The sequence below is a fragment of the Macaca thibetana genome, chromosome X, assembly GCF_024542745.1.
Source record: "Macaca thibetana thibetana isolate TM-01 chromosome X, ASM2454274v1, whole genome shotgun sequence".
Taxonomy (NCBI): Eukaryota; Metazoa; Chordata; class Mammalia; order Primates; family Cercopithecidae; genus Macaca; species Macaca thibetana.
The window spans coordinates 123,779,635-123,799,748 of record NC_065598.1 but is presented as its reverse complement, the minus strand read 5'-3'; the positions used below and the strand labels follow the sequence as shown (position 1 = coordinate 123,799,748).

Here is a 20,114-nt window from a genome sequence, read left to right as displayed (position 1 = left end):
TCAGTTTTATCATTTAGATTCTAGTTTCTAAAGCAGAGATGTATACTGAAATACTATAGAAAGATTTTTAAACTAAAATAAAAGATAAAATTACAAAGGATTTTCACATGTATGACAGAATCTTAGAAGGCTAGAACAATGGACTGAAACTAACAATATAATATAATAAGTATAATAATAAGTATAAAAATAATACAATAAGTATAATAAGGACTAATGAAAAGTTCTGTACTCAAGTCCTCCCTACCCCCACATCAAAAGGTCCAGGTGAGGAAGCCAAGGTTTAAATTATTGCTTCTGAAAAAGCCCAAGGGTTTTAGTTGACTATAATGGCAAAACTAGTGAACACTATGTTGCAACCAAAAAAGTAATGCAATCTGAGAGTAAATTGTGTATTTTCTAGATGGTTATAGTCCCAATATTCTCTGTGCTGATCAGTCACTTGCATAACATGGTGGGGTTTTTTTTTGAGGGGGAGGGAGCATTGTAGAATATTGACAAATGGCTGTGATAAGTAAAGATGACCAGAAGTTTTTAGTTTCTATAAGCAATGTTTAAAGGAACTGAAGATATGAAAGCTTAGTTGAGGGTAGAGGGCTTAACAGCTGTTTTATAACTTATAACATGTTGACTTGTAGAAGACAACAGATTTATTTTGTGTAGCTTCAGAGGATCTCACTATAACCAATAGACTTTAAAAGATAGAAACATGTATGTGTTCTATGAGCTGATTCCTGCACTTTGTAGGGAGTTGTGTTAGATGACCTTGATCCCTTCAAGTTACAACAATCAAGCTTCTGAAATGTATCCAGCTGATTGTTAATCCTTTCCTCATCTTCAGGCTCACAGTACAAAATTCATTTGGCTGAAAGAGAACAAAAATCACACCAAGTTAGCTTGCTCTGTATTCCTTCACACAAAATATAGACATTTCTGCATTTTTCAGGTAACTGTGTTGCTTTGTCTTCATCTGTTTGATTTTTCTCTATATTTTTGTCTGTTGCTCTTTCCTTCTCCCATGATTTTTAAATCATTTTTTGGAGATGCTATTATTCAAACTCAGGGAGTCTTAAGTTACAATACGGTTATATAGTATTAAGACCATCTCCAGTGTTGTGGGCTATGAAAATATGTCTTTTTGAACTGTGGATTTTAAAATGTCTACTCCCTTTTCTTCTTGACTGAAAACTAAAGTTTAAAGTATTGGAAGGAGGAATGGTAACTTTTGGGTAGATTTTTAAGAAACTTAAAAATAGAACAATTCTCAGTCCTGAGAAAGGAATGGCTTTTGAAAAAAGACCATTATTTGGCAGTTTTTAAAGGCACTTGTAGCAGCAACAGTAGCAGCACATAGAGTCCTTCCCTGGGGTAAACATAGTAACCATGCAAGAGGTTGCTTGACAGAAGGGCATTAGGTCATCCCATAATTTCTGTTAGCTCTGCCCTGCCCATTCCAAAAGCACTTCAGGCTAATAGTGTCTCAGCTTAATTGGTGGAAGAAATGTGTAGTCTACCACTATAAAAATAGATCAACCTTACTAAGCACATGAAAAAGATGTTCACTGTCACTAGTCATCAGTTAAATGCAAATAAAAACCATAGTGAGATACCACTACACACCCACCAGAATGGCTAAAATTAAATAAACTGACAAGACCAAGTATTTTTGAGTATGTGAAGCAAGTGAGATTCTTGTACTTTGTTGGCAAAAATATAAAATATTGCAACTGCTTTGGAAAACTGTTAGGTGTTTCCTTCTGATGAAACATACACCTACCCTGTGACCCAGCGTTTGACTCCTAGTAAATCTTCCCAGAAGAAATGAAAACATATGTGCACAAAAAAATACTTGTATTAAGAATGTTTAAAGCCACTTTATTTATAACACCCCCAAGATGGAAACAACTCAAATATCCCTCAACAGGAGAATTAAAAAGTTAAGACATGTTCTCAGCAAAAAGAATGAATTACTGATACATGCTACAGCAAACATCAATTTTATACATACGTCATTGAGTAAAAGAAATCAGTCGCAAAATGGTGCATACTGTATAACTTCATTTAAATACATCTCAAGAATAGACAAAACTATCAAAATGGTGGTTGTCTGGGCCAAGGGTTGTGATGAGGGGTTGACTAAGTAGGAATACCAGGGGTACTTTCTTCTGAGATGATGGAAATATTACATATCTCAATTCGGGTGCTGGTTACAGGGATGTGCACCTTTGTCAAAACTCATTACATTGTACCCTTAATCATGTGCATTTCTCTATAGATAAATTTTACCTCGATAAAAACAAAAATTTTAAAAATAGGCCAATCATTAACAAATAAAACCTTTAATGTATAATCAAAGCAAGAATCATGTGCTCAGCTTTATATGGATATGCAGCTTCAAGATAGTTTTCCTAGGTAAGTTCTCAACTGCATCACCTAAGCTCTTTCACCACACAGAAACACTGGAGTTTCCACCGGCTTGATTGCAGTGGAAATTAGCAGGAGGACATGCTCTTCAGAGGCCAAGAGATCCCTGCATAGTCTGGATACTTGGCCATTGAAATATGCACCTATCTAAAAGAGATTCTAAGGAATAGAAGAAAGTCTCAAATGCAAATTTGATGGGTAGGGAGAGATCAAAGCCTTCCATGTGGGTTTTCATGGAAGCCATTGGTTAGTAAAAAAAGATTATGGCTTTAGAACTAGACATGCCTCTTCAGGTACTCAGTCCTTCATCTGTGAAATGGAGCTCATACAAGCTCCAATAAGGAATTGAAGTGAGGATTATTGATAATAGATATAAATCATCTAGTTCTGTGGAAAACAACCAGTTCAGTGACTTGTATGTGAGTAAACTGGAGCTAATACTAACATTCCATCACATTCTGCTATTGCCAGCAGAACAGCCCCTACACTCACATATTTCTGTCCCTGCTTATACTATCAATCCTCACGCAGTGAAAACTCTCCTTTCCCATTCAGTATACCAATATATACATATCCTTCAGGCTTTGACTCCTTTGAATTTAACAGAGAATTACTCTTCCCTGTTAAGCCTAGCAGATTCCCTGCAAAGACCTCTACCTCTCTCTGCTTGGGGCTAAAGATATCTGCCTTGCCTTATAGATAGGGAGTAGTGCAAATTAGATATACTTTGAAATTGAACAGACTATGATTCAAATCCTGGTTCTTCCACTTAATAACTGTGATTTTTGGAAGGTAACAGGCTCACTGAGGTTCAGTTTTCTCATCTATAAAGCGAAGAGAATAATAGTACCTACCTCACAAGAATAAATTATATAATATATGTATAAAGGGCTTAGTATGGTGTCTGGCTCATAGTAGATACCCACTAGGTGGCGCTTGGTATTATTAGGATCAAAGATATTAATCTGGTCTACCTGTAGGTGGACCCATTTGTTTGCCTTGTTCTCCTTTTAAAGGGATTATCTGTCTTCCTATTTTACTTTATTTTTGGTTGCCTTGTGCCCGGTTTGAACTAATCACTCCATATACACTCACACTATGCTACCCCTGAGCCCTAGACTTGTCCCAGCTTAGATATCATAGCTGATCTGTTCCTTCTTGTTTAAATTAACAGCTGGTAGAATGATATATGCTTTTTCCACTTGGTCAACCTATAGTCTCTTGACCTTGCCTCCTGGCACTCAGGCTCTAACCTTGTATCTATGTGCCATAAACCTAACATGAACCATCTAGAACTTGGCTCAGTGCCCCTCACTTCTCTTGGCTTGCCTTGTCCTAGTTTCACCCTCAATTCAACACCAACATTTAAATATTATTTACTTTCCCTATGTTTTATATTTCTGATTATGTCCTATTAGGAAGTAAAGGTCATGCTCTTATGTATTTGTTGTTCTTCTTAGTGGCAAGTAGATAGATGTTCACTCGACTTCCATTTTCTGATCATACAGAAAAGACACTGCCAATGTACTGCACTGTACAATATGGTAGTCACTGCCATATCTGGCTACTAAAATTAAAATTAATTAAAATTAAATAATGTTATAGATTTGGTTGCTCAGTTACCCTACCCATATTTTAAGAGGTCAGTAGCCACATGTGGCTTAGGGGCTGCTACATAGGATAGCTCAAATATGACTAGGACATTATAAGATCTCTTTAATTATAGCAGCTGAAGTTTGCTGAGGAGAGAATGAGGAATGGCAGATAAATTTTATCTTTGGCTTTATAGTCCAAAGGGTACAAGTACAAAAAGTGGTTAAGGGCATGAACTTGAAAGCCAGGTAACCTGGGTTAAAATCACACCTCTGACATTTACTAGCTACATGACTTAGGGTAAGCTGCTTTTTTGTGTGTGCCTGTTTCTCTACAAGTAAAGTTTGGGTGATAGGAGTGCTTGACTTATAGGTAAATCTCATTAGAGGATTAGATGAGATTGCATATATAATTTAAAACAGTGCCTGGTACATAGTAAGTCCTATATATCTGTTTGTTGTCATTGTTATGACATAGGGAGATAGTGTTTTAGAAACTGAATTTTAGGGCAATTGTCCACCAGCAATGCAGTTTTTGTAAATTATGAGTAGCAGAAACAGTGGTTTAAGAGACACTGATTTGACGATAATTCGAATACCTGTGGTATGTTAGAGAAAAGAACCAAAAATCAGATTGCATGCTTCACACTTGGGATTGTGTCTAGTTTTCCTGCAGAGAGGAAGAAAATGGTATGTTGTATTTCCATGCTGAGTTTCAAATCCTGGGGAGATATCCTAAGTGAGTGTGGAACAAAACAAGAGAGTCAGGAATGGTCAGAGGGGAGTATTAGGCTGGAAAATTAAATTGAAAAATAATCTCTGTAAAGACAGCAGTTGCAGCAAGTGGGGAAGACTCATTGAAGGAGATATTGAATAAACAAGCTGAATTGTAGTAAAGGGGATGAACCTGGGATACTGTTAGGTAATGAGGAGCTTAAAGAAACACATGAAAAGTACCTACAAAGAGGCATTTGAATCCCTTCCTTTTCTCCCTTTCAGGTTCATTGGTAGAGCATTACTCATAGAGAAGGGGCCCACCTCATGTTGTAATGAAGGTCAAAAAGTTTGAACCTCAAAATCTTTCTCTTGCTGGCCTAACTCTGGATTTGGATTATTTACCATAGAATAATTTATTTGGATTAAAGTATTGAGTAAGTGTACTACAAAAATATTTAAGTAACTCAAGCCCAATTTAGTCTAGTGTTTTGTTTTGTTTTGTTTTTTAGCTGGGCTGGATGACCTCCTGGGCAGACATGTTGCCCTTGGTTCCCTTCCTCACCTCAAGCCTATCTATTCTGCCATTCCCTACCCCAACAAAAACTCATCTGACTAATTTAGTCGATTTCTTATAGCTCTAAGTGGTGATGGGCCAGACTGATAAAAATGCAGATGAACTGTGCTCAGAAAGAAAATCAAATAATATATTTGGATACCCTGGTGTGGCCACAAGTAGTATAGAGTCACTTACTGTAAAATTACTTTCACTGAATATTTGAAAATAGTTACAGCAAACAGTCTCTGTAAAGATATGGAGAAAAGCAAGAGAGCAGTATGTATTTAGTGAAATGGAATTAAATTGTTATGATTCAGGCATAGAAGGTTAGATATTGTCAAAAGTGATAAAATGACACTACAGGGGAAGCCAGAGGCTGAAACATGAAAAGCAAAGCATGTTGTATCGTATTTAGAACAGAGTTGGAAACACAATAAATGTTGGGCAAATAAATGAGAATTGGGTGGTTGTGATAAGGATTCTGGATTTCATATTGTTGGTAGCAAATGATTAGTGGTGAATTGGAGAGAAAGATAACATTTTAAGAGATAACTAGGAGGGAATGTTGATAAGATTTGCTTGTATTGAAGGGATGAGAAAAATGGAGGAATTAAGAATGACTCCCACATTTCTGATGTAAACAATTGTACAGAGAGTGGTGCCATTCACTGGGAGCACTGAAAGAGGAGTATATTTGAGGTGATGGTAGATGATAAGTCTAGTTTGGGAAGCGTTGACTATGAGTTACCTGTGCATCATCTAAGTGGAAAATTTCAGGAGAAAGCCAGATAATGAATCTAGAGCTCAGGAAACATCAAAGGGCAGAAGATATCAACTTGGAAAATGACTAGCAAAAGGCAGAAGAGTAGTTGAGATTTCCCAGGATGATTTGAAGAAAAAGAACCAAAGAATAAACCTAGAATATATCAATATTTAAGTGGCGGATGAAGTAAAATGAGCCAGTGAAGGAGAATGAAGAGAAACAATATTAAAAATGTGATGAGAGCCAAGAAAAAAAATGATGTTACAAACATTACCAGAAGAATCACAAATACTTGGTAGTCAGTGGAAATATAAATAGTCAATGGCACACAGAAATCAAAGATTTTGCATTTAGAGGTAATTGCTGAGTTTAGTGAGATAATTTCAATAGCAAGAATATTTCAGTAGCTAGATTATACTGAGTTAAGATAGGAAAAGTAGAGCCAGTGAATGTAGATTACTCATTGAAGATGCTAATCTATAAAAAGGTGAAGAAAGGGAATAATAGCTAGAGGGAGATAGAAAATTGAGAATGTGGTACCTTTTTTGTTTTTTGACTTAAATATATATATGACTTGAACATGTTTGACCGAGGGAAGGAGTCTGTTGCTTGGGGGAAGTTTAGAAAATGAGGTTGTGACATCCCTTCCTTTATGGAAAGGACATAGAAATGAAATTTTGACTGAGGTCACAAAAGCTACAGCACTGTTGGAGTGAGCCGTGCCTGAAAATCTCATCTGGTTCATGAGTGATCATTAATTACCTCATGTATTGAGCATTAATGAGAAGGCGGTGGTGATCATTAATTAGGAGATGTTTGCAAGGTGAGAAAAAAGTGTTCACTCTTGAAAAATTCAATGGATGACATTAAAGGACAGTGACTCCTAACAGAATTAAAGAGGGGGGATTAATGACATGAAAACTTGCATTAAAAGATGTCATGAAATGGCAGCCAGGCAGGTGGAAGAGATCAGAAAACTCCCATTTTGAAGTGGCCACTAAATCTGTGTCTAAACAAGCAAAGGGAAGTGGAAAGTTGAAGTAATTGTTTCAACATCTCAAGGTCTCCAACCCCATTATGGATAAAGATAAATGTATCAGAACAGTTAGGACTTCCCAAAGGCATACGAGGCTCAAGGTTCATTTCTGGAGTTTGTGAAGCCTAGGAAGAATCATAGCACTATCTACCTATCCTATATTACTGATCTCCCTCTCCCAGTTTATACAAAAGGAACCAGATTGTAAAGAGCATTAAATAAAACTTAAAAGGAAAACAAAATGAAATCTTTATAAAGGCCATTCCTGTGGGTGTAGCTCCAGGTAGTTGGAGCAGTCCCTTCACTTTACTTGGATGATGAGTTTTTGTTGTTGTCTCGCTCTGTCATCCAGGCTGGAGTGCAGTGGTGCGATCTCGGCTCATTGCAACCTCTGCCTCCCAGGTTCAAGCAATTCTTCTACCTCAGCCTCCCGAGTAGCTGGGACCACAGGGGCTCACCACCATGCCCCACTAATTTTTTGTATTTGTTTTTAGTAAAGATGGGGTTTCACCGTTTTAGCCAGGATGGTCTTGATCTCCTGACCTCGTCATCTGCCTGCCTCGGCCTCCCAAAGTGCTGGAATAACAGACATGAGCCACTGTGTTGGGGCCGGATTATGAGCTTTAAAAGCCCACTTTATGTCTGTGAGCTTCTGACTTGGTTTTCTTTATTTTAGCATAAGGTGGAATCTATCTTCTCCCCTAAGCTATATCATTAAGGTATATCTTCCCTAAGGTTTACCCCTTTTTCCTTGGAGCGCGACTTACCTGATATTTTGGATATCGAGGGAACATAATTAAAGATCATATACTGCCCATTTAGAATCAGACAGGTGAATCTTCAAGGCTTGCTGCTTTAGGTAGCTTTTTCAGCAGTTCCTTCTAGAACTGGAGGAGGTCAATTCATATTTTTAGTTTATTCATTCGTTCAGTAAATATTTATTAAGAAGTAGCTATGTTCCAGTTCCAGGCACCATGTTAGGCGTAAGTGATACAGTAGTGAACAAGACTGGCAAAATCCTTAGGAGGCCATATATACTACTGGAAATTTTGGCTTCAGAGGTTTCTTATGTCTTCACCCCTTAGCCCAGCATCTGATATTGCTACACCCTATTTTGGACAAAGAACCTGACCACTTTGCCCTGCCCTGTGACTTTCCTTCATACTGACCCACTCAGCCTTTTTGGTCACTGGCTTGCCTCATCCTGGCATTTAAGCCTCCTGGGTCCCAGACATGGGCCTTGAGACATGGGGCACTTTGCTACTGCTACTTTGCAGACCTGCAGGAGGCACTAGTACAAGGAAGTTATTTTGTATCAACCTTGGTTGTGCAGACTGCATTTCCAAATTTGGCAAAGAAAACAAAGAATTAGGAAATTCAAGAAAATACAGGCCCATATGCTAGCTGTTGGCTCCATTGATTGCCCTTGGTAAAATTTGAGACACTGTACAAGTGAATGCAGTCTATCCTTTGCAACTTAGTTTGCACAATAAAGGAGTTGAACTAGGTAAGTGGTTCTCATTATATTCAATTATGAAGAACCCTTATTATTATCAAAGAGTTTTACAGCTATGATAATGTATGCTTAATGTATCTGTGAGTTGAATACCTACTTAAAAATAGTAAGACTATAAAATTAATATATTTAATAATTACATCATCTGCATGGTTTGAAAAGCATAATACTTTGTTCATTCATTCAGTTATTTATTTACCCATTATTTACTAGCATCTAAGATGTGGCAGGAGACTTGCTAAGTGGTAGGGATACAAAGATGAATGAGCCGGGCCGGGCGCGGTGGCTCACGCCTGTAATCCTAGCACTTTGGGAGGCCAAGGCGGGAGGATTACCTGAGGTTGGGAGTTCAAGATCAGCCTGACTAACATGGAGAAACCCCATCTCTACTAAAAATACAAAATTAACCAGGTGTGGTGGCACATGCCTGTAATCCCACCTACTAGGGAGACTGAGGCAGGAGAATCGCTTGAACTCGGGAGGCAGAGATTGCAGTGAGCCGAGATTGTGCCATTGCACTCCAGCATAGGCAACAAGAGCAAAACTCCATCTCAAAGAAAAAAAAAAGAAAAGAAAAGAAAAGAAAAAAGAAAAGAAAAGATGAATGAACCAATGTCTCTGTTTAAGACTCATGGTCTGTAGAGGAGACAAGAAAGCTATCAGATCATTGTAGGGTGATAGGTATTATGGCAGGGGAAGTGCAAGGTGCTCTGGCAGCTAAGAGGAGAAACACTTAATGCAGACTGGGGTTATCGGAGAGGGCTTTCCGTTGGAGGTCATTTCTTAGCTAAGGACCAAAGCATTAGGAAGGGTTAACCAGGAAAGAGTGGGATAAAGGCATTTCAGGCTGAGGAGACAGCAAGTCATGTTATTTATCATGACTACAAATGACCCTGGTGCATACAGATTCCTGTGACAGCACCCTACCTCAGGGTCTTTAATACATAATATGGGAAATGCTAGACTAAATATATATTAAGATTCTCCCTAATTTTTATAATTGATGATTAATCTATGGCCATTTGGAAAATGTAAAAAAAAAAAAATTGCAAACAAACCAAAGGAACACAACCAATAATTCCAGACAATAACATTTCCTTTGCTTGATTTAATTATGGGGACTTTGAGACCTCCATCTGCCTAGGTCCTCTCAAAAGTGTCCCCACTTATGTTGTTGTGGGTGTGGTGAAAAGGGAATGCTTATATACTGCTGGTGGGAATGTAAATTCATACGGAAATTTGTTAAAAAACTGAAAATAGAGGACGGGTGCTGTGGCTCACGCCTGTAATCCCAGCACATTGGGAGACCAAGGCAGGTGGATCACCTGAGGTCAGGAGTTCAAGACCAGCCTGGCCAACATGGCAAAACCCCGTCTCTACTAAAAATATAAAAATTAGCTGGGCATGATGGTGGGCACCTGTAATCCCGGCTACTTGGTAGGCTGACGCAGGAGAATCGCTTGAACACAGGAGGCAGAAGTTGCAGTGAGCCGAGATCATGGCACTGCACTCCAGCCTGGGTGACAGAATGAGACTGCATCTCAAAAACAAAAAGAGACCACTAAAAATAGATCCACCATTTGATCTAGCAATTCCACTACTGGTTATTTACCCTAAGGAAAAGAAGTCATTATATCTAAAAGACACCTGCACGTGCATGTTATACTGCAGCACAATTGCAAAAATATGGAATCAACATAAATGCCTATTCACTAATGAGTGCATAAAGAAAATGTGGCATATATACACTGTGGACTACTACTCAGCCATAAGAAGAACAAAATAATGTATTTTGCAGCAACTTGGGTATAGTTGGAGGCTATTATTCTAAGTGAAGTAACTCAGGAATGAAAAATTAAATACCGTATTTTCTCACTTACATGTATTAGCTAAGCTACGGGTATGCAAAGGTACACAGAGTGGTATAATGGACTATGGAGACTCAGAAGGAGGATGGTAGGAGGGGGAACAAGGGATAAAAACGTAAATATTGGGTGCAATGTACACTACTCTAGTGACAGGTGCACCAAAATCTCAGACTTTACCACTATGTAATTCATCCATGTAACCAAAAACCTCTTGTACCGCAAAAGCTATTGAAATAAAAAAATTAAAACGGAACAAAAAAATGTGTCCCCACTTCATAAGAATTTTAAAAGGTGCTCTAAAGTTGTCGTTGTGGTATTTTCCCGCTCATATCCACCTTGAGTCTGAGTGATGACTCTGTGCTTTACAGCTGATAAAAGACTGAAACCTTTGAACAGTACTGGCTATATAATTTGTGGGACACATTGCAAAAAGAAAATATAAACCCATTGTTAAAAATTATTATGAATTTCAAGGTGGAGACCACAGAACATTAAAACATTCATTGTTCCTTGTAAATTCTGGATATTAGACCTTTGTCAGATGGGTAGATTGCAAATATTTTCTCCCATTCTGTAGGTTGCCTGTTCATTCTGATGAGAGTTTCTTTTGCTGTGCAGAAGCTCTTTAGTTTAATTAGATCCCATTTGTCAATTTTGACTTTTGTTGCCATTGCTTTTGGTTTTTTAGTCATGAAGTCTTTGCCCATGCCTACGTCCTGAATGGTATTGCCTTGATTTTCTTCTCGGGTTTTTATGTAAATGCATATTAGTTCAACCATCGTAGAAGACTTTATGATGATTCTTCAAGGATCTAGAACCAGAAATACCATTTAACCCAGCAATCCCATTATTGGGTATATAACTAAAGGAATATAAATCATTCTACTATAAAGACACATGCACACGTATGTTTACCGCAGAACTATTTACAATAGCAAAGACATAGAACCAACCCAAATGCCCATCAGTGATAGACTGGATAAATAAACTGTGGTACGTATACGCCATGGAATACTATGCAGCCATAAGAAGGAATGAGATCATGTCCTTTGCAGGGACATGGATGAAACTAGAAGCCATTATCCTCAGCAAACTAACACAGGAACAGAAAACCAAACACCACATGTTCTCACTCATAAGTGGGAGTTGAACAATGAGAACACATGGACACAGAGAAGGGAAAAACACACACCAGGGCCTTTTGGGGGGTGGGGGGGTGAGGGGAGGAAACTTAGAGGATGGGTCAATAGGTGCAGCAAACCACCATGGCACACGTATACCTATGTAACAAACCTGCATGTTCTGCACATGTATTTTATTATTTTTTTAGAATAAATTTTAAAAAGAGAGAAAAAAACCATTCCTAGGGACCCTGTTAAGGGTGGATCCCTGTGCAACTGCACATGTTGCACACCCATGAAGCCAATCCTTCCTTTCAGAACACTTTACTGACAGTTTGGGGATCATGGAAGGGAAATACAACATTGAGGATTCTTTATCATCACCACTAGTAGTATATGTGGCTACTCTTAGAGCCCATAGGGACAAATCCATAATGAGGATTTCATAAAATGCATTTCTCTGCCTACCTCTTGGTTTGCTTCTCTGTGGCCTGGAGCTAGCTAACTGCTACTCCCTGCCCCTCCCAACAAATTGTGTAAGTATATTTACACAGTAGGTTCCAGATCAAGCTCCAGCTCCTTTCATGCCCTGAGAGAGGAAAAGCTGTTCCTTACTCCTACAAATTAAAAATAAACTCCTAAGCCTTCCTTCAGACTAAAAGAAACCCCTCTTGGCCAAGGGGATTACATAAAAACCTAAAAATCGAATTCCCAACCACAATGGGATGGGAGGTTGGACATAACCCCTTCCTTTTGTGGTTTAGATACAACTGACCAGCATTAATGTTAACATAAAGACTATAAGACTGAAAGAACAGACTCTTTGTGGCAATAAGATAATAAATTATAAACAGGACTTAGAGTCATGCCAGGCAAAGGTTAAGTTACACACCCCTAAAATTAAAGAATAAACTATGTCCTAACTGCCATAAGGCTTTTCCTTTTTCTCTAGCAGCTAAACAAGCAATGGCCTCAAGATAAGCAATATTAAACCAATTACAACTCATCCAGTTCACAGACACTGACTAACTGAACTCTTGTTCCACCAGCCATAACCACAGCTTGAACTGGATTAATTGGACAACAGATTGATTTCAGTGACTTTATCTTGATAAGAAGACCACTGACCACGGACTGGTTCTGGCTGTGCACTTGAGTGCCTTTGTATCCTGAAAACACCTTTTGATATATACGGCCTAATTAGAATACATTTAAATGTTAAGTCTCCGCTCCAAGGTGAACATAGGCCATATGTTACATGCATGTTTGTTCAATATGCATGTGTCAGGACTACTTTCATGATTTTTTGTTAGCTCCTCCTGTAACCTGTTGAATACATATACTTAGCCAACCTCTTCAGCATAAAGCTCCTACTCTAACCCCTCTTCCTTTGAAATGTCTGTCTTTGGTCTTTGCCAGAAGCACACTTCCCAGACTGTGGGATGGCCACCTTGCAGCCTGTAATCCTTCACAAGAAATAAAATCTTCTTTTCTAAATTTCTAAATTGTGTGTTTTTTAAGTTAACACTTCCAAATGAGGACCGATTCCCATGTTCTTATTTTTATACCCAAGCCCTGTCATTTTTAAGGACTATTGCTAATGAGAATGTCAACCTGTCTGAGACAACAACTTCCACACCCTCTACCTTGTAGCTTTATTGAATTTTACTCTTTAACCCTAAAGGTAGTAACATCGGAAGGTGATTTATTCAGCAGTAGTGTATTTTTCAAAGTTTGAGTCATTTGGTTTCAAATTAAAAAGTACATTGTAAAGAACACTACCATGCTACTCAAATTTAAACCATGTAAAGCTATTGTGCTTTGCCTTTGTAAGAAAGTTATACAGCAGATATAGATCACACCTTTGTATCTTTTTGTAGTTCTCTAGGTCTCAGCTAAAACTATCCAGTGAGAAATTGCTAAAAACTCCCACAACTCCAAGTGAATAAGCGACAGTCCAAGCATAGTGTATTCTAAATTCATAGAAAGCCATCACTCCACCATTCCAAAGCAATAAAGTCTGCAGATAGAGCCCTGACTCAATCATATACAGCAATTTACATTACCAAAGAGAACAGTTATTTTGGGGACTAAAATATCTACATTCAGAGTACTATATAGTTTCCTCCAAGAATAATAGATTTTTTTTTCTTAATTTATGTAACAAAGGCCATTCAAGGCACTTTCTCCAAAACTGAAGAACAGGTTGCCCCAAAGGTGATTCAAGTTCTTACCACTTGAGAGAAAGAAAATGGCTTGCAGTATTTATATGACAGTTTTTCCCTCTTGTGTCCATCAAGGTTTCTAAGATCATAAAGCCAATCTACAGTCAGTGTAAGGGTATCCTATTTCAAGAAGAAAAAGAAATAAATGTTACTCATAATTCTGACATCACTAAAAACTTGTGCAGTGTGTTTATCTAGCCTTGTGTCTTTCAAAAAATATATATTTTTAATTGCACATGAAAATCACAAATACATTCTAGCCGTGAATGTTTAATAAAGAATAGAAAAATAAAAGTCCCTTTTGACCTCACCTGCCTCACTTCCACTCCTTTATCCTAGAGATAGAGGTGACCATTGAAAAGAAGATGGTTTGCATCCTCACTGATCTTATTGTATACATTTGCCTTTATAGGTGAATATATGCACACATGTAACTAGGAAAACACCTAGAATATGAATTCTAGGTCAGAGGATATATATATATATATATATATGTGTGTGTGTGTGTGTGTGTGTGTGTGTGTGTATCCAATGATCTCTGAACTTTTTTTTTTTATTTTACTTTAAGTTCTGGGATACATGTGCTGAATGTGCAGGTTCGTCACATAGGTATACATGTGCCATGGTGGTTTGCTACACCCATCAACCCATCATCTAGGTTTTAAGCCCCTCATGCATTAGGTATTTGTCCTAATGCTCTCCCATCCCTTTCCCCTCACCCCCCGACAGTTCCCAATGTGTGATGTTCCCCTCCCTGTGTCCATGTGTTCTCATTGTTCAACTCCCAGTTATGAGTGAGAACATGTGGTGTTTGGTATTCTGATCCTGTGTTAGTTTGCTGATGCTGTCCTGCTCCCCAAAGGGCACCCTGCTTCTGCTGGCTTAGTGTCTCAGAACTTTGGTGTCATTGGTCTCAGATACCACTTTGCGGTTCACTATCCTGCAGGTGGTGGTCTTTTGGATGGTTTGCATGAAGTTGCTGCTGTATAGGGCATCACCAAGATTGAAGTCCTTCCTGTCTTCCCCCAGGTGGTGGTAGGTGGTGATCTCAGCCTTCAGTTTGACCTTGATGTCCAGCAGGGCCTCATACTCCTGGGCCTGGTGCTGTCCCTCTGCCCATGTTTGTGCTAGCTCAGACTCCAAGTGCAGCAGGACCCCATTGAGTTGCTTCATCTGCCTGCTGTAGTAGGCCTCCGCTTCCCTCAGACTGTTCTTCAAGCTGGCCTTCAGATTTCTCATCTAGTCCAGGTCAATTTCCAAGGACTGGACTATATGTCTGAGCTCTGTGAGTATCATCTCAGCAACTCTGATCTCAGCACTGTGTGGTGACCACTGTGGTGCTCTCCTCAGTCTGCTGGGACCCGTACCTGTCCAGCTCCTCTGGGTTCTTCTGAGCCAGTTTGTCATATTGGGTGTCTGTCTGATCTTACAGAGGTGCTGAGATTTGGGGGCATCTAACTCCATGGTCAACCCATAACTGGCAATCTGGGTTTTTAGGCCTTTTACTTCCTCTTCATGGTTCTTCTTCACGAAGAGCAGCTCCACCTTGAGAGCCTTGATCTCTGTCTCCAGCTGCAGCCAAGTGACATTGGTATCATCGGTGACCTTGAGGAGCCCATGGATGTCGCTCTCCACAGACTGGTGCATGGCCAGCTCTATGTCATACTTGACTCTGAAGTCATCAGCAGCAAGATGGGCATTGTCAATCTGCAGAATGATGCAGGCACTGTCCACAGAATTTGCAAAGATCTGGGCCCTCAGGTCCTTCAGGGTCTTGACGTAATGTCCCCAGTCTGTGACCTAGGATCCTTTCTCCAGGTGATCCCGGATTTTGCTCTCCTGCTTCCGATTCTCTGACTCCAGGCCCCTCACTCTGTCCAGGTAGGAGGCCAGGCAGTTGTTCAGGCCTTGCATGGTCTCCTTCTCATTGTGGATGCCCCCCATTCCTACCAGACCCCTGGCCAGGCAAGTAGACTGCAAGTCGCCCCAGAAGCTGGTGGAGTGGAACACGGAGACCTGGGAACCCAAGGCCCCAGCACCTGCATAGACACTGGTTGTGCTTCTGACCAGCAGGGTGCCACAGCTAGGCAGCTGGACTGAGCCCAGGGACTGGTAATTGATGGAGAAGGTGGTGGAGTGAGTGGTGAAGCTCACCCTGTCTGGGGAGGAGAGCCAGAGGAGAGGACTCAGGTCTTGCTGACCCAGAGGACATATTTTTAATGGTCATAAACACTGCCAAATTTTCTTCAAAAACACCATGACCAATTTGAAGTATGTTGTTTGAAAGTGCCCATTGCTCTGCATCATTACCAATATTGAACATTATTATTTTACATTTTTCCAATCTATTTTCTACTCTCCCCATTAATACTCTAATAGCTTTTGATATAACATAACTACTTTTGATATCTGGTAGAGCATGTCCTCCTTTTGTATGCTTTCTCACCTGTAGGATGAGACTAATAGTGGTATCCTCTTCATAGGGCTGTTATAAAATTTAGAAAAGTAAGCAGGAGTCAGATCATGTGCTGCCTGACAGGGTTTGGTAAGGAGTTTGGATTTTATTCTGAGTGAGACAGGAATTCAAGGAAGGGTTTTAAGCATGAGAATGGTGTGATTTGCTATATGATTTAAAAGATGGCTCTAAGAATTTTGCTGCTGATAAAGTTCAAAAGAGGCCCCACATGTTGGTTTGCTGCCCCCTCTCTCAGACTCTTTATACAGTGAAATCTCTGCTGGGGTTATCACAAAGAGAAATGGCAGGGAGTAAAGTTGGGTGATTTAACAGGATGCCCAGTTAAATTTGAATTTCAGATAAATAGTGATTTTTTAAAGTATAAATTCTCCCAAATAATACATGTGGCACACTTTAAATAAAAACAATTGTTCACCAGAAATTCAAATTTGACTGGGCACTCTGTGTTTTACCTGGCAAGTGGTTATTATATAAACTCTCATGGTTCATTTTTTCTTCTTCATTTTAAACACAGATTCCATCATCTCTTCCTATTCTGAATTATTATGGACTTTTCTCTCTTTCTCAGTATACTCCTTGAAGGCAAGGCTCATATCTAATTCATTCACTGCTTTGCTGAACACAATGCCTGAATGTAGTAGTTACTCAGTAAATGTTTGTTGAGTAAAAATTAAGACCTTTAGAAATAAGAGGCAAGGATAACTTGAATAGCCAGTATTTCAGTTTCCCTTCTGTATTTTAGTGTCAGAGTAATCTGCAAAGAGTCTACTGAGAGATGATTTTAATTAGGGCATTTGGCAATCTATAGAACTTGGGATATTAAGAGGAACTGGTCCCCATTGATTAAACTTCCAGCAGGAGGATGATACCTATTAGCTTAAAAGCTCTATTAGTGAGGCTTCTCAGGCTGTGTGGGCTATTCCCTTCTCTACAGCAGCACCATTTACTCCCTGGTTGCCTCATTCTACTCTGCTTTTGTTTCCAGAGGGAGACAAAATCAAGTCTTTTGAGTATTGGACATCCAGCCTCTCAGTTCTTCACAGTTATTTGTCCAAACAGTTTCTCCCAGAAGAGTAAAAGGAAACTTGCTGGAATCCGATTTTGTGTGTGTGAGGTATTAAATTATTTGCCAGTAGATATTTTTCTTTTTTTAAAGAAAGAATTTCTGGGTCTTTACCCTATTTTTTAAAAATCTTTTATTTTTACTTGACATGTAATAATTGTACATATTTATGGGATACAGAGTAATGTTTCCACATGTGCACACAATGTATCATTCATGGCAACGTAGATTAACCTGGAGGACATTATGTAAAGTGAAATAACCCAAGCACAGTAAGATAAATAGCACATGTTCTCGATCATCTGTGGGAGCTAAGAAACAATTTTGAGCTCATGGAAGTAGAAAGTAGAATTGTGAATATTAGAGAATGGGAACGGTAGAGAGGAGATGAGGATGGGGAGAGGTTTCTTATCAATGGTTTTACTGTTCAAGTGGAGTAAAAAAAAGTGAATTCTAATAACAGTGGCTGAACTATACTGGGAGGGAGCAAAATGAAAGTGATTTTTTTTTTCCCCCAGGAAAAGCAGTTATTGCTAAATTTCTTGCCTTTAAACCTGATGTCAGGGAGGAATATGGCTGGAATATGGGTTTGTTACCTGCCATTCTCATGCATTGTAACATGTATGACACCTGATGCCCGAGGAGGGTAATGTTGAGGGGGAAAGAAAGTCAAAGCTTCAGGTCAAGTAAGAAGGGGTGAGTATTTATGGGTCAATTGTCTGTGTGTGTGAATGTGCGTGTGTGTGTGTGTGTGTGTGTGTGTACCAGCATCAGCACTAGCCAGAGTTTCATCTTCATATCCTCAGTTCCTCCATTAATTTTGGAATGTGCCCTTTAAAATTGGATGTCTCTCTTTGGGATGAGCAGCTTGTACTTAATTTGAGACTGCCAGTAGCTAAATGTATCATCAAAACTGGGGTGCCTGATGTTTGAGCTGATATCTTGACACACATGTGCAGAAGGCATTCTATCTTTATTTTATGGAAATCACCAATCACTCTGGTTATTTTGGTCCTTACGTATTTTTAGATTTCTACGTTGGTATCACCTTGGTCTTCCTGGTTTAGTTTTCCTCTATTTTTATCTCTTGGATTGTTGGTAGCATCTTAAAAAAGAGGAAGATCCTTATTTGAAAAAGTACTGACTAAATACTGTGCAGCGTACTTTGAGTTTGGGTCCTGAACTTTCACAGCTAGTGACGCAGATAGATAGAGAGTTCTGTTTATGGTTTGTGGGAAACTGCTGAAAGATCCTGAATTGCCCACTTAGACCACCCCCGCTCTCTAATATGAACTTTGACATTTCACCTGTATCAATAAATTTCAAATAACACTAACTAGGCACGGTGCTCTCTCAAGTGTGAATCTCAGGTGGGATTGTTCTGGATTCTGTGGATTAGGTGTCCCTTCTGGATTTCCCGTAAAAAGAGAGCAAATAGAGAAGAATAAAGTAAATCTTTCAGGAATACTAGGAGAAATTTACTGCTGCACCATCACAGCAAGAAAATCTTATAAACGATAAATCAATCAGAAAAAACTCAGTAAGGATACAGAAGATTTGAATAACAAAATTAACAAGCTTAATTTAGTGGACATATATAATTAGAATACTGTTCTGAACTAACAGAGAATAGATTCTTTTCAAGCATACAGCAAATGGATTATGTCTTACTCCATAAAACAAATTTTAACAAATATCTCAGAGTCAGTATCATACAGATTATATTCTCTAACCAAAATACATTTAGATAAGAAATAAGTAACAAAAATGTAAATTCCCTTATATTTTGAAATTTAAAGCACATTGCTATTTAACTCATGAGCCAAAGAAGAAATTATACAAATTAAAATGCATCTAGTACTTAATAAAAAATTAGTGCATGTCTATGTATAGTGGGGGATTATAGATAAAGTGATAATCAGAAAGAAGTATATAGTAAAAATGCTTATAATACAAATTCTTATAATACAAATTCTTAAAAATGCTTATAATACAAATTCTGAAAACTAATAAGTTAAATATCCAAATTAAGAATTTTAAAAAACATTATAACAAAAGCAAATATAGGATATGTAGAGAACAAATAAATGTACGAGTGAAAATTTAAAAGTTCAGGAGTTACATAAAGCAATAGTTTTCAATACTTATTCAATGTTATGATAACCTGGAAATTTTTTTAAAATACCAATATTTAGGCCTCATCCCCGGTCAGTTACATCAGAACTTCTATGTGTATACCTTAATACATGGCTATTTTTAAAAAAGCTTCCTAAGTTGATTTTAGTGTATAGGAAGTGTTGAGAACAACTGAATAAAGAGAATAAACTGAGACCATGGTATTTTTAAAAGGACTAACGTGGTACTTTTAAAAGGACTAAAAGTATTGTCAGATTTTTGCCAATATTGATTAAAAACAAAGGCAGAAGGTACAGAATGCAGTAAAAATACAGAAAAACTAGACAAAACCACAGATTCAAGGGATATTGAGATGAAATTAAATAATATTGTGAATGACTTCATGACAATGAATTTGAAATGTGGATGAAGGGCAGAATTTTCTATAAAAAATAAAACTTATCAAAAAGGCTCAGGTAGTAATAGAAAGTCTGAATTATTAAAGTCTTTCTCAAAAGAAAACACATACCCACGTGACTCCGTGACTCAAAATTGTAAACTACGAAATATTTAAGCACCATATGATTGCAATCTCTCACAGAAAATAGAAAAATAGGGAATACCCCAAACTCATTTATGAGT

General features: G+C 38.4%; 1 pseudogene; it reads right to left on the bottom strand.

Moving 5' to 3' along the window:
• Positions 1-14,700: 14,700 nt before the first annotated feature.
• The window catches only part of LOC126945895 (keratin, type I cytoskeletal 18-like), an 86,046-nt pseudogene continuing 80,632 nt past the window's right edge, over positions 14,701-20,114 (bottom strand).